Genomic DNA, 13718 nt, shown 5'->3' with positions numbered 1-13718 from the left:
AGAGATGCTGAAAAGCGGACAGAAGTGGATACAGCTGCGTTAGTGGGCTCAGGCCCTTAGTGAGATTTTTTGAACCACCAGCAAGCAAGAAAATACTTAAAATACTTTTGATAGTACCTTCCAACCTACTTTGTGGTACTTTTTCTATTGCAAAGTGCTAGAAAGTTATAGAAAAGAAGATGACAAATTAACTCCTAGGTGAAAACGCAGGAGGAAAAGCTAATTGCATATGGTCCTTTATGTCCAAGTTCAGAGTTGTCTGAAAGTAAATCATTTATATATTATATGTATTATTATGGATTTAGAAAGCACAAATCCGTGGCGCTGAATAACACAGGACTCAACATACAAATCCATCTTACAAACATTCTCACGGAACCTGCTTGTAAGCAGAGCACTGACTGTACAGACCAGATGATTGTAGACAGGTTAGTGCCGTCATGGCATCAGAAACCATGTGTAAAGCCATATCAATCTTTACCGCCCAAGGCCACTGTCACCGGCGGCCCCCCTTCAGTATAGGTATTGAGATGACCCCCTTCCCTCCAGTATAAGTAGCGAGATCACCCCTCCCCCTTCCGTATAGGTAGCCAGAAGACCCCTTCCCTCCAATATAGGTAGCCAGATGACTCCTCCCCCTTTCCCTCCAATATAGGTAGCCAGATGACTCCCTTAATCCCTCCTCTTCCCACCCCCCACCTTTCAGTATAGGTAGTCAGCTCACCTTCACACTGCATCAGTCTATCAGTGTCCCTCATTTCTCCGCTCGTCTCCAGTGCAGACGCTTCCTCTTCCTTTCCGTCCCCAATGCTGCCCAAGTCCATAGCCGCCGGCCACAATGCAAACGTGCACAGAGAGCAAGGTGGCTGCTGCACAGGCGGCTAGCAGCAGAGTACCGCAGTCAGGCACTCGCCTGATCTCCCTGCACTGCAGTATTTGCACGCTTGCAAATGCTGCACCAGTTTATCCTGCTCCTGTGGTGCCCTTGCTCCTGTGGTGCCCTAGGCCATGGCCTAGGTGGCCTTGGCCTAAATCCAGCCCTGCTGAAGAGGACTAACAGTCAGGAACAGGCTGTCTGCATGTAGGGTTGATGTTGCTCTGTAAATTGATAAGATATAGACTTGCTATACACCAGCGGTTCAGGATGTAAGCCTGGCTTCAGGGGCATAAAGAGATACCAGTAATTTGCATATTCCGTAGCGGTGCATTGTGGGAAGCCACGGCCGCTCACTTTAAGCTGAATTATCTCAAATACCTTCTGTTTTAAGAAACCAAACTACATGGAGCATTGCTTTTTAGTAGGAGGGCATTTCAGTCTCTTTTGGTCCCCTGTACTTTCCTAGTGGTTCTGGGTCACTCCTAGCTTTCTGGGTATTCTGTTTGCTGAATAAGTGATATTCAACAGCGTTTTCTCCCACAATTCCCCGGGGCTGACAGATGATTCTGTATACATCCTCCCCCAGCTACAATGTAACCACTAATGAGTCTAGCATGTCGGCAGCACACCTGGATCCAGGTATTTGTGTCTCTTCTGTATTCACATAGCAGCAGAGCAGCCTGATCCTGACATTGCTGTGAAGAAGATCAGCACAGCCCCCTCCATTGCCTCATTAGTGAGTCGCTCCCCAGAGATCCCGCGTATACTGCTGCCTCCTGACGCGGAGGGGGGGGGGGGGGGGTCGTTGGGAGAGCTCATGCCTGGCTGCCTGCAACATCAGCCTGTCAGGGTATGGAGAGGCCTGTTCACTATTAATCTGATTCAAGCAGATCCGAGATGAAAAACGGACTATAACAAGTAACTTGTCTATATATCTTATCTAAAATTTAGATAGTTTGCACAGCAAATCTAGCTGCAAACAGCTTCAACAGTTTATGAATATTTCTTCCTGTGATACAACTAGGGCAGCCATGTTTTGCTTGTCACATTACACAGGCAAGCTGATAGCATCTTCACCCCCCCTCCTCCCCTCTCCTCCTGCCCAGACTGAGCTCCCATAAGCCCTTGCTACATGGCTCTAAGAGTGCCAAGGCACAAAAGGAGCAGTGAGCGAGGCTGGTTTACTTTATAGGGAATTAGAGTATTAGAACAAAAACACAAATATTTGGCTTGAGGAATGCCCTATAACCTATATGAAAGGAACCCAACTATACAATGAGTAAAAGTTTATCTCGGATCCACTTTCACTAAAGGCTGAAAAGATCTGGAGAAAATACAGAGGTGGACAAATGTGCCGGAAGCCTTAGGGCCCTTTCACACTTAATCATTTGGTGTGCGTTTGTGTGCATTTGTCACAATGCACTGCTATAGAAAAAACGCGTACTAAGATTTCAGTTAAAACGCGTTAAGTGTAAAAGGTGCCGTAGGAAAAACATGGGCATTACTTTGAAAATCAGTTTTCTTTCCGTTTTAACTGAGAGCAACTGATTAAGTGTAAAAGGGCCCTTAAAGAGAAGGTTCAGGCATCATGTAAAAAAAAAATAAAAATCCAAATCCACTTACCTGGGGCTTCCTCCTGCCCGTGGTAGCCAGGATGTGCCGTCGGCGCCGCTCCGCAGGCTCCCGGTGGTCTCCGGTGGCAAGCCCGACCTGGCCAGGCCGGCTGCCAGGTCGGGCCTCTTCTGCGCTCCAAAATGCGCCTCACAGGGGCGCGCTGACGTCATTGTGTTTAGCCAGCTGTATACTGTGCAAGTGAAAAGGTTTGCTGATATTTTATGCCTTTCATGTGGAGTTCTGCGCACTCCCTGCTCTGTGCGACGTAGGAAGGGGGGGTGGGGGTGGGAGGTACAAGTTTCCAGGTCCGAATCACACAGGGATCCTCCACTTCACTGACAGTCGCCCCAGAATGCATCAGGAAGAGGGCTGGCCAACCACTCCTGTATTATTACTTGCATAATAGAATTGGGAAAATGACTTTATGGTTGAAGAATGTTTCAGATAAACATACCCAGAGAAGCATAATCCCCATACAAAGAAACAAATAAATATTATACACTGCAATTCTGTATTAAGGGGTCATTATAGGGACCCTGGAGTGAGAGGTATATGGAGGATGCCATATTTGTTTCCTTTTACACAATACCAGTTGCGTGGCAGTCCTGCTGAGCTATTTGGCTGCAGTAGTGTCTGAATCACGCCAGAAACAAGCATCTAATCCAGCCACACTTCCGTCACCTCACCTGATCTGCTGCATGCTTGTTCAGGGGCTATGGCTAAAAGTATTAGACGCAGAGGATCAGCAGGCCGGCAAGGCAATCTGCATTGATGAAAAGGAACTAAATATGGCAGCCTCCATATCCCTTTCACTTCAGGTATCTTTTAAATATTATCTTCTATTCTCTTTCCACGGCTGATGTGAAAAAACACAGCAACAGGACCTTTAGTGTCCTTCTGGTGTCCCCATGCCCCCTATAACCTCCATGTCCTCTGCTGTGCCTTACATTGACCCTCATGGCGTACGAGAGGAATCGGCGCCGGAGACTTGGGCGCAGGATACAGCCGGTATACGGCTTATCCTGCTGCTGCACAAGTCCCGGCCGTGTTACATACTATTCCCCCTCCAGGCCACCATGGATGGTGGGGAATGATATAATTCGGCTTCCAGCAATTGCTGGGGGACGTATTATTATGTTTTACAAGTAACTTTAGCTCCGTCTTCTGACGGCGCTGAAGTTACTCAGTGTGCGTTGCTATAGTCGTAATTCCTATTACGGCCTATGGTGGCGCCAGCTGCGCCCAAGTCTCCTGCGCTGGATTAGAAGTGTTCGCCCCATGTCACCCTGCATCCTCCTCTTACCCCCAGCTCCATGCCATGCTGTCCCGTTTCCTCCGATGTTCCCCTGCACCCTCTTATTTTATTTCCCCCACCTCCATGCTGCGGTGTCCCCGAGATCCAGCCCATGGGGAAGAAGTACAGCAACTTGTGATTCTACTAGTGCCGATGGTCTCGCAGGCGGGACCATGGCTCCATTATTGGGCCAATCACTGCACTTGCTGAGTAGCAGCGAGTACAGCGATTGGCCCAATGATGGTGCTACCCGTGAGACCATCAGCTCCAGTAATAATTGCCATACTTTTTCCTCTTACAGCAGCTAGGGCTTACATTCAGGGTAGGGCTTATATTTGAGTCTGTTCGATATTCCTGCTGGGGTTTATTTTCAGGGATGTCTTCATTTCAGGGAATCACGGTAAATGTAAAAATGTGGCAATACTGTCGTGGCTGCTACCAGGAATGTTCCAATTTTTCATTTTTTCTTATGCTGGGCATACACGGCAACTTGGCAGGCCGGATGATCTGCCGGATAGATTCCCCGCTTGGGATCGAGCGGGGAATCTATCCGGCAGCTCATCGAGCGGGGAATCTATCCGCGGGGATGCGGCGGGGGTCGATCCGGCGGCTAATCGGCTGCCGGATCGACCCGTGTATGCCCAGCATTAGGATAAGCCGTGACCTGTAGTAATGAGCCCCATCACAGACCATAGATTATTGGATGCCAGATGAGCATAGCTGTAGGTTGTAATGATAGGTACACACTATGCAATCTCCCTTTAGATCGAGGTGTGCATTCGATAATTTCCAACATGTCCGATCTGCTCCCAATTGATAACGAGAACTATTTTCAGCTCCCTACTGCACAAATTTGATCCCGTAATCGATCCTGAGAAGATCAGAGGTCAGAAGTTAACTATTAAACCTGTTAATCTGACAGAAAGCGCATCCTGTGTACCCAGCAGTTTGTCCTATTCCTGCGGTCAGAAATCACGCAGTATCGGCGGAGGAGGGGGACCTTTCGGAAAAAAAGGCGCAGAATCTCAGCCAAGTTATCACTGCTCTGATGGAAACGACGAGATCTTTAACAGAGACATAAGAGCTCGTCCGGCGGTGAGAGCAGCGCTGTGTGAAACGCTTTAACCTGACCCCTCTTCAATCCTGCGTAATGGAGCGAGAGAGAGAAATCTCTTTTATTACATGTACTTTCACGCTGCATTAGGCTCCCCCGCCGGCCGCGCACCCCTGTATATTAAACAGCCAGATCTCGCCAATCTCTGTCTCACACCACGTACTGCAAAATAAACGAGACGAGCCAGGAATCTGTGGCTGGGAAAATAAGACAGGTGGAAGATTCGGTGACAAGAGGACAACAATATGCAGCAAACACTTCACTGACAGGACACAGAGGAGAGGCCACAGCAAAGGATTCTGGGATCAAAGCTGGACAAGGTCCTCCACTCCAGCACCCAAGGCTGAGGCACCAAAGTGCGCCCCTCCATCCTTTCCACTTCAGCCGTCACACACTGATTGCTACTAGACAGAGGTGCCCCAGGCCCCCCCCCCCCCCCCCCCCAACACCTTAATCTCTAGTTATCTGGCTTTCAGTCACTGCCATGTAGCCCCTTGTCTTATTTCTCTCAGCTATCATTCCCCTATTGTGTTTGAAGCAGAGTGAGTTGTGTGCCCTCTACTACACTGCGCCCTGAGGCTGGAGCCTCTCTCGCCTCTGCCTGGCCCTGTGTGCGCCCCTCCTACACTGCGCCCTGAGGATGGAGACTGCCTCGCCTCTGCCTCAGCCCGGCCCTGTCTGGGATACTAGGGATATGGGGGGGGGGGGGGGGTGGAGCTACGAGGTTTTGCATATTTATACCCACAGGTAGCCAAAATGATATAAAAAAATAAAAGTATTCTGAATAATTATGTACATTACTGATTATCAGATCACTCCAAATATGCAGTTTTTACTGTTATTCCGTTATACACATGCAACCAGGTGAGCCTGTCTGTGCTGGCTTCAATCATCCAATCACTCGTCACTACTCAACCAACTTGAGTGGAATAGGTTTCTCCTGGCTGTGCCTCTGCCATGGATGAGCCTATCCGGACCAAGCATGTGCTAGTCAGGTCTGGGCAGGCCCAGTAGACAGAACCACTCAAAAAAAAGCCAGACAAAAAAGTTGAGCACGAGTGTCTTCATTCCATTGCGCCTGCGCGCACACACACACACACACTCCACACTCTCCCCACACTCTCCCCACACACTCCCCACACACTCCCCACACACTCCCCACACACTCCCCACACACTCCCCACACACTCCCCACACACTCCCCACACACTCCCCACACACTCCCCACACACTCCCCACACACTCCCCACACACTCCCCACACACTCTCCACACACTCTCCACACTCTCCACACTCTCCACACTCTCCACACTCTCCACACGTCTGCCCCAGGCACACGTTAGTGGCTGTGTAATGTTTAGTATGGTTCGTCATCTTAATATGTAAAAAAAAATAAGTAATTTATAAGCAGCACAGGTGTTTTTCATTCAGTCTGACTGACAGCAAACAACTGCTCATCTGCAGGTTTCCTATACACGGCCAGATGGCGAACGTAGCAGAGGAGCGACAGCCGAACCTGATAGGCCGGTTCTACTATACGGAAGGTGGGTAAACGTCTAAATTAGGCTCCAAATCCTACTCCAGATGTCATTCTGAAGGGACGTTTGTACTGCGGGGGCCACCAGCGCTGTATGAGGCTGTACACACACTGAGCTGTAAAATTGCTGCGATTGTGATTTGTTTTAAAAAAACGGCGATCATGGCAATTTTACCGCATTTTTAATGCAAGTCACTGGGAGCTTTTTTTTTTTACGTGCAGGGCTGGGTCAAACTTGCCGCTTTTTCGATCAATCGCAAACTCGCTGCATGCAGCGTCTTTAGGGTGATTGCGCTGCGATTCTCATTCTATTGATGGGAATCACAAGCTCTGAAATTGTGAGATTTTGCCACCGAATCGCGATTGCGGACCAGAACGCGACCGCCAGGAAACGGCGGGCAAGGGCTCAACGCGAACCAGCCCTCAGAATGCTGTGATGGTCAGAAAATCGCTCAGAAAGCGCTTATAGGGCTAGTTTACACTGGACGCTTTGGCAGCGCTTTGCGGATCGCCGGTGATCAGCAAAGCGCTGCTGCTAATGCAAGTCAATGGTAGTGCTCACACTGTAGCGATCGCCAGTGATTAGCGATTTGCTGATGGTGCATGCAGCATTTTTGGAGTGATTGCATTTCAATGTTAAAGAATCGCACAACACAATCACTCTAAAATCGCTTTCCTGTACAGTAAAAAAACAGCCTTTTGCTGATTGCCGGCAGACGGCAAAACGCTACCAAAGCGCCCAGTATGAACCAGCCCTTAGTCTGTCTACAGCCTGAAGGTGGCCAAAGCACAGCACAATGTTGGGGGTTTTGGGAGGGGGTGTTATGTATTTATTTAAAATGATCTATTTTTTTTCTTCAAACAATCAAATAGAATCCACCATGGCTGATCAGACATTTTATCTAACTTTAAGCTATCTAGGGACACACAGTAGATTTTTGGTTGTCCAAAGTGATTGTTTTAGGTAAACATCTTCTACCGTGCTTGCGAATGTTTCAAAAGGACTCCATAGGAGGCTGCCATATTTATTTCCTTTTAAACAATACCAGTTGCCTGGCAGCCCTGCTGATCTATTTGGCTGCAGTAGTGTCTGAATCACACACCAAAAACAAGCATGCAGCTCATCTTGTCAGATTTGACAATAAGATCAGAAACTCCTGATCTGCTGCATGCTTGTTCAGGGGCTATGGCTAAAAGTATTAAAGGCAGAGGATCAGCAGGGCTGCCAGGAAAATGGTATTGCTTAAAAGGCAATAAATATGGCAGCTTCCATATCCCTCTAGCTTCAGTTGTCCTTTAAGTCAGAAAATCCTCCTGATATTGTGTTATGTAGCTCCGCCCCCACCGCAACTGACGTGGGACAAACTCACGACTTGGCCAAGTGGCCACCGACATATCTATCTGGTGAATTTAGGTAAATGGTCACGCAAATATCCAGTGTGCACTGCTTCACATGGTTAACATTTATCATCACAACTACCGACTACCGGTCCAACATGTGGTGCCTGTTCAGAGCAAGATCATCCAAAAGGCAAGCTAGGCAAGTGCCTGGGGCCTTTTGGTTGTTAAAGGGGCACTATGGCGAAAAATTGTAAAATTTAAAATTGTGCAAACATAAATAAGAAGTATGTTTTTTTCCAAAGTAAAATGAGCCATAAATTACTTTTCTCCTATGTTGCTGTCACAGTAGGTAGTAGAAATCTGACAGAAGTGACAGGTTTTGGACTAGTCCACCTCTTCATGGGGGGATTCTCAGGGATTTATGTATTTTCAAAAGCACTTAGTGAATGAAAGTTGCTCTGTCCAACTGCCAAAAAACTGTAACGAGCAGGGAAGCTGGCCAGCATCATTGTTTATAAAAAATATTCCCTAAAAAGGATTTAAAAAATCCTTGCTGAGAATCCCCTATGAAGAGATGGACTAGTTCAAAACCTGTCGGTTCTATCAGATTTCTACTACCTACTGTAAGTGACAGCAACATAGGAGAAAAGTGATTTATGGCTCATTTTACTCAGAGAAAAACATACTTATTTGTCTATGTTTGCACATATTTAAATTTTACAATTTTTCGCCATGGTGCCCCTTTAGGAAGCCCAGCTGCCATCTTCATTAGCCCCTCTCTACCTAAGATTATCAAAAAAGAACATAAGGGGGAGCCTGATCTGCTACCTTGTCAAGGACCCCATCTCACCTGCTTTACTTTTTAAACTATCATTAAAACTATTACTGAAGAAAACTGAAACTTTTGTGATTAGAGACGTGACCACACACAGCTCAGAGCATCCAGCTGTACAGACTGTGGGTCACGGCCCCGCCCCCTGCCAGCTCTCTCCACTACAGAAATGACTGATTTGGGAATCTTGTAACACTACAAGAAAGTGAAATACCACATAAAAAAAAAAAAAAAAAAAAAAAAAAGGAGCTGCAATAAGCGATATAACTGGGAAGGAACAAACCAAGATTGTGCTATTTACTCATCTTTCCGGGACCTTTGTTATATGCTGGGCCACGTTCGCCATTTGCCCTTCGCTCTGCTTTCAGAAATATGCACTGTGGAGGGAGAATTGGATTGCATGCTACTAAAGACAACAAAGCCCCTCTTTGTAAATGGAGTCATTCCTTTCCTGGGTGAAGAGGGCATGATATGCAGAGGAACTCCTGTGACCAGGCCCGGCTGTGACTGCAAATAGCAGAAAATGGGGTTGGGGGGGGGGGGGGGGATGGGTTTAGAGGAGGCCCACCAGCCAGAGCAGGATCATTCACCAGACAACCTAGGCAGATGTTTGGGGCCTAGTGGGCAACAAGGGTCTCACCTGCCGCCTTCTCTGACCCCTGACCCGAGATGAAAAACGAACTATAACAAGTAACTTGTCAATATAGGTTATCTAAAGATTAGATAGTTTACACATCATATCTCAGCATATCAAACAGCTTCAACAGTTTATGATGATTTATTCCTGTGATACAATGACAGCAGCCATATAGTTACATAGTTACATAGTTATTTTGGTTGAAAAAAGACATACGTCCATCGAGTTCAACCAGTATAAAGTACAACACCAGCCTGCTCCCTCACATATCTCTGTTGATCCAGAGGAAGGCGAAAAAACCCTTACAAGGCATGGTCCAATTATCCCCTAAAGGGAAAAATACCTTCCCGACTCCAGATGGCAATCAGATAAAATCCCTGGATCAACATCATTAGGCATTACCTAGTAATTGTAGCCATGGATGTCTTTCAACGCAAGGAAAGCATCTAAGCCCCCTTTAAATGCAGGTATAGAGTTTGCCATAACGACTTCCTGTGGCAATGCATTCCACATCTTAATCACTCTTACTGTAAAGAACCCTTTCCTAAATAAATGGCTAAAACGTTTTTCCTCCATGCGCAGATCATGTCCTCTAGTCCTTTGAGAAGGCCTAGGGACAAAAAGCTCATCCGCCAAGGTATTATATTGCCCTCTGATGTATTTATACATGTTAATTAGATCCCCTCTAAGGCGTCTTTTCTCTAGACTAAATAAACCCAGTTTATCTAACCTTTCTCGATAAGTGAGACCTTCCATCCCACGCATCAATTTTGTTGCTCGTCTCTGCACCTGCTCTAAAACTGCAATATCTTTTTTGTAATGTGGTGCCCAGAACTGAATTCCATATTCCAGATGTTCCAGCAGCCATGTTCTGTTTGTCACATTGTCACAGGCTGAGGGCTGGAGATGCTATCAGCTTGCCTGTGTGTAAATTCAATCCCCTCTCCTCCTCCCTCCTTCCCTCGCCTCTAAAATCTCTGGCTAGTAACCTCCTCCTCCTCCTCCTGCCCAGACTGAGCTCCCATAAGCCCTTGCTACAGTGTCAAGGCATTCTGGAGGAGCTGTGGGCGAGGCTTGTTTAGTTTATAGGGAATTAGAGTATTAAAACAAAAAAAGTATTTGAGGAATGCCCTATAAACAATAAGAAAAGGAACACAATTATGCAATGAATAAAAGTTTATCTTAGATCCACTTTTAAAAAAACGGACCACAAGTGGCCCCAAATCAAATACCTAGCCTAGAGGCACCTATTAGTGGTTGGATAGTGTACTGGTTAAGGGCTCTGCCTTTGACATGGGAGACCAGGGTTCGAATCCTGGCTAGGTCAAGTAACTATTCAGTAAGGAGTTCAAGGCAAGACTCCCTAACACTGCAGGGTGGCCTCTTGAGCGCGGCCCAGTGGCTGCAGCTCTTGAGCGCTTTGAGTCCGACAGGAGAAAAGCGCTATACAAATGTTCAGATTATTATTATTATTATTACATATTAATCCATCCCTGTTCACAGCCAGAAACTGGGGTGATCCCTTTATAAAATGCGAGCAGCCGGCCAGAAAAGTGAGGTTATTTCCCTGGCATAGATCAGATCGCCCCAGTCACACAGAGGATCTAGAGAGTTCTGAATTTCACTAATTTTCAGTTTACATTGTGAAATTGTAAGTTTATTGCAATTTCAAAAAATTTTTTTTATAATAATAATCCTAACATTTAGCACTTTTCTCCTGTTGAACTCAAAGCGCTCAAGAGCTGCAGCCACTGGGACGCGCTCAAGAGGCCACCCTGCAGTGTTGGGGAGTCTTGCCCAAGGACTTCTTACTGAATAGGTGTACTGACCCTATTCAGGATTCACACTTAACCAGTACACTATCCAGCCACTACACTCACAATAGGTTACAATTTTGATTCAATTTTTCTAATTTTTTGCATGGAAATTTTCTCATTAATGATCCTAATGGACACCTGACCTGAGAGGTATACGGAGGTTGCCATGTTTATTTCCTTTTAAGCAATACTAGTTGCCTGGCAGTCCTGCTAATCTCTCTGGCTGCAGTAGTGTGTGAATCACACACCTGAAACATGCATGCGGCTGATCCAGTCTGACTTCATTCAGGGACACGTGATCTGCATGCTTGTTCAGGGTCTATGGCTGAAAGTATTAGGCCACATACACACATCAGACCATAGTCTTTTGAAAATGAAAGATCACAGACCAATCATACCCCCTTCCATGTAGTATGAGAGCCATACTCTACACAGTCTTTTCTATGGAGCTGAACTCCCCATCAGATAAAAATCATTGCAAGATGCTGCACACACAGATGCTGTACAGACACAAAAGATCAGTATCTGCAAAAGATCTGTTCCTGCCAAAAATCCATTCCTGCAAATTGCATTCATAGTCTATGAGATCTGCAGATCATCATACACACATGATTTAACTGACATTCATCTGCAGATCTGCAGATCTGAAAATCCATCCTGGTGGATCTGATTCTGCAGATGAATGTCAGTTAAATCATGTGTGTATGATGATCTGCAGATCTCATAGACTATCATTGCAATTTGCAGGAATGGATTTTTGGCAGGAACAGATCTTTTGCAGATACTGATCTTTTGTGTCTGTACAGCATCTGTGTGTGCAGCACCTTGCAAAGATTTTTTCCTGATGTGGAGTTCAGCTCCATAGAAAAGACTGTGTAGGTACGGCTCTTATACTACAGGAAGGGTGGTAAGATTGGTCTGTGATCTTTCATTTTCCAAAGACTATGGTCTGATGTGTGTATGTGGCCTTAGAGGAAGAGGATCAGCAGGAAAGCCAGGGAACTGGTATTGCTTAAAGGACACCTGAAATGAGAGGGATAGGTAGGCTGAATATTTATTTCCTTTTAAAGAGGAACTCCAGTGAAAATAATGTAATAAAAAAGTGCTTCATTTTTATAATAATTATGTATAAATGATTTAGTCAGTGTTTGCCCATTGTAAAATCTTTTAAATCCCTGATTTACACTCTGACATTTATCACGTGGTGACATTTTTACTGTTGGCACATGCTGTTTTGGCAGTAGGGAACAGCTGTAAACAGCTATTTCCCACAATTTAACAAGGTTCACAGACAGGAAACTGCCAGAAGTACCACGGTACTCAGAGCTTCTTGTGGGAGGGGTTTCACCACAATATCAGCCATACAGCGCCCCCTGATGGTCTGTTTGGGAAAAGGAATAGATTTCTCATGTAAAAGGGGGTATCAGCTACTGATTGGGATAAAGTTCAGTTCTTGGTCGGAGTTTCTCTTTAAACAATGCACATTGCTCAGCTATCCTGCTGATCCTCTGCCTTTAATGCTTTTAGCCACATACCCTGAACAAGCATGCAGATCATGTGACTAGATTAGCTGCATGCTTTCCAGGTGGGTGATTCAGACACTACTGCAGCCAAAGATATCAGCAGGACTTCCAGGCAACTGGTATTGTTTAAAAGGAACACTATTGCGAAAATTGTAAATTTAAAGAACATGTAAACATATACAAATAAAAAGGTACACTTTTCCCAGAGTAAAAATGTGCTCTAAATGACTTTTCTCCTATGCTGCTGTCACTTACAGTAGGTAGTAGAAATCGAACAGAACCGACAGGTTTTAGACCAGCTCATCTCCTCATAGGCGATTATCAGTGTGTTCTTTATTTTCAAAAGCACTTAGTAAATGGCAGTTCCATCCAACTGCCAAAAAACTGTGCAGTGAGCAGGGAGGCTGGCTAGCATACTGTATGTGTATAAATCCTTTTCAGGGAGTGTCTTTATAAAGAATAAAAGGCCATGCTGAGAATACCCCATGAGGAAATGAACTTGTCCAAAACCTGTCAGTTCTGTTAGATTTCTACTACCTACTGTAAGTGACAGCAGCATAGGAGAAAAGTCATTTATGGCTCATTTTACTCTGAAACAAGAAACGCACTTATTTGTATGTGTGGTCCTTTAAAAGGAAATAAATATGGCAGCCTCCATATCCCTTTAAAGGATACCTGAAGTGACATGTGACATGAGATAGACATGGGTATGTACAGTGCCTAGCACACAAATAACTATGCTGTGTTCCTTTTTTCCTTTCTCTGCCTGAAAGAGTTAAATATCAGGTATGTAAGTGGCTGACTCAGTCCTGAATCAGACAGGAAGTGGCTACAGTGTGACCTCACAGAAACTCCAACTATAAAACACTTTCCTAGCAGAAAATGGCTTCTGAGAGCAAGAAAGAGGTAAAAATGGGAATTTCTTATCAGTGAAAGAAAAAAGGAACACAGCATAGTTATTTGTGTGCTAGGCACTGTACATGCCCATGTCTATCTCATATCACTTCGAGTATCCTTTAAGCATGCTCAGAAGACACTAGTTCTGCAAAAAAATGATCATGCATTACACTAACGTTTAGAATTTACACTTTGGAATTTGAATTGGATGTTGGGAAATCCGTGCTCTGATATA

General features: G+C 45.5%; 1 protein-coding gene and 1 long non-coding RNA gene across 2 annotated transcripts in view; one reads left to right on the top strand and one right to left on the bottom strand.

The window, feature by feature from the left end:
* The window catches only part of LOC137538602 (uncharacterized), a 33420-nt gene extending 26974 nt beyond the window's left edge, over window positions 1-6446 (top strand). Inside the window, exon 3 of the long non-coding RNA XR_011024846.1 lies at window positions 6364-6446. This is a non-coding gene — a long non-coding RNA (uncharacterized lncRNA). The remainder of the gene's footprint in view (window positions 1-6363) is intronic.
* The window catches only part of TSPAN18 (tetraspanin 18), a 203859-nt gene that overhangs the window by 163520 nt on the left and 26621 nt on the right, over window positions 1-13718 (bottom strand). The window lies entirely within an intron of this gene.

The sequence above is a fragment of the Hyperolius riggenbachi genome, chromosome 11 (assembly GCF_040937935.1).
Source record: "Hyperolius riggenbachi isolate aHypRig1 chromosome 11, aHypRig1.pri, whole genome shotgun sequence".
In the NCBI taxonomy this organism is placed as follows: Eukaryota; Metazoa; Chordata; class Amphibia; order Anura; family Hyperoliidae; genus Hyperolius; species Hyperolius riggenbachi.
Note: the sequence above shows the minus strand (reverse complement) of the source record. Positions and strands in the feature narration are given on the sequence as shown.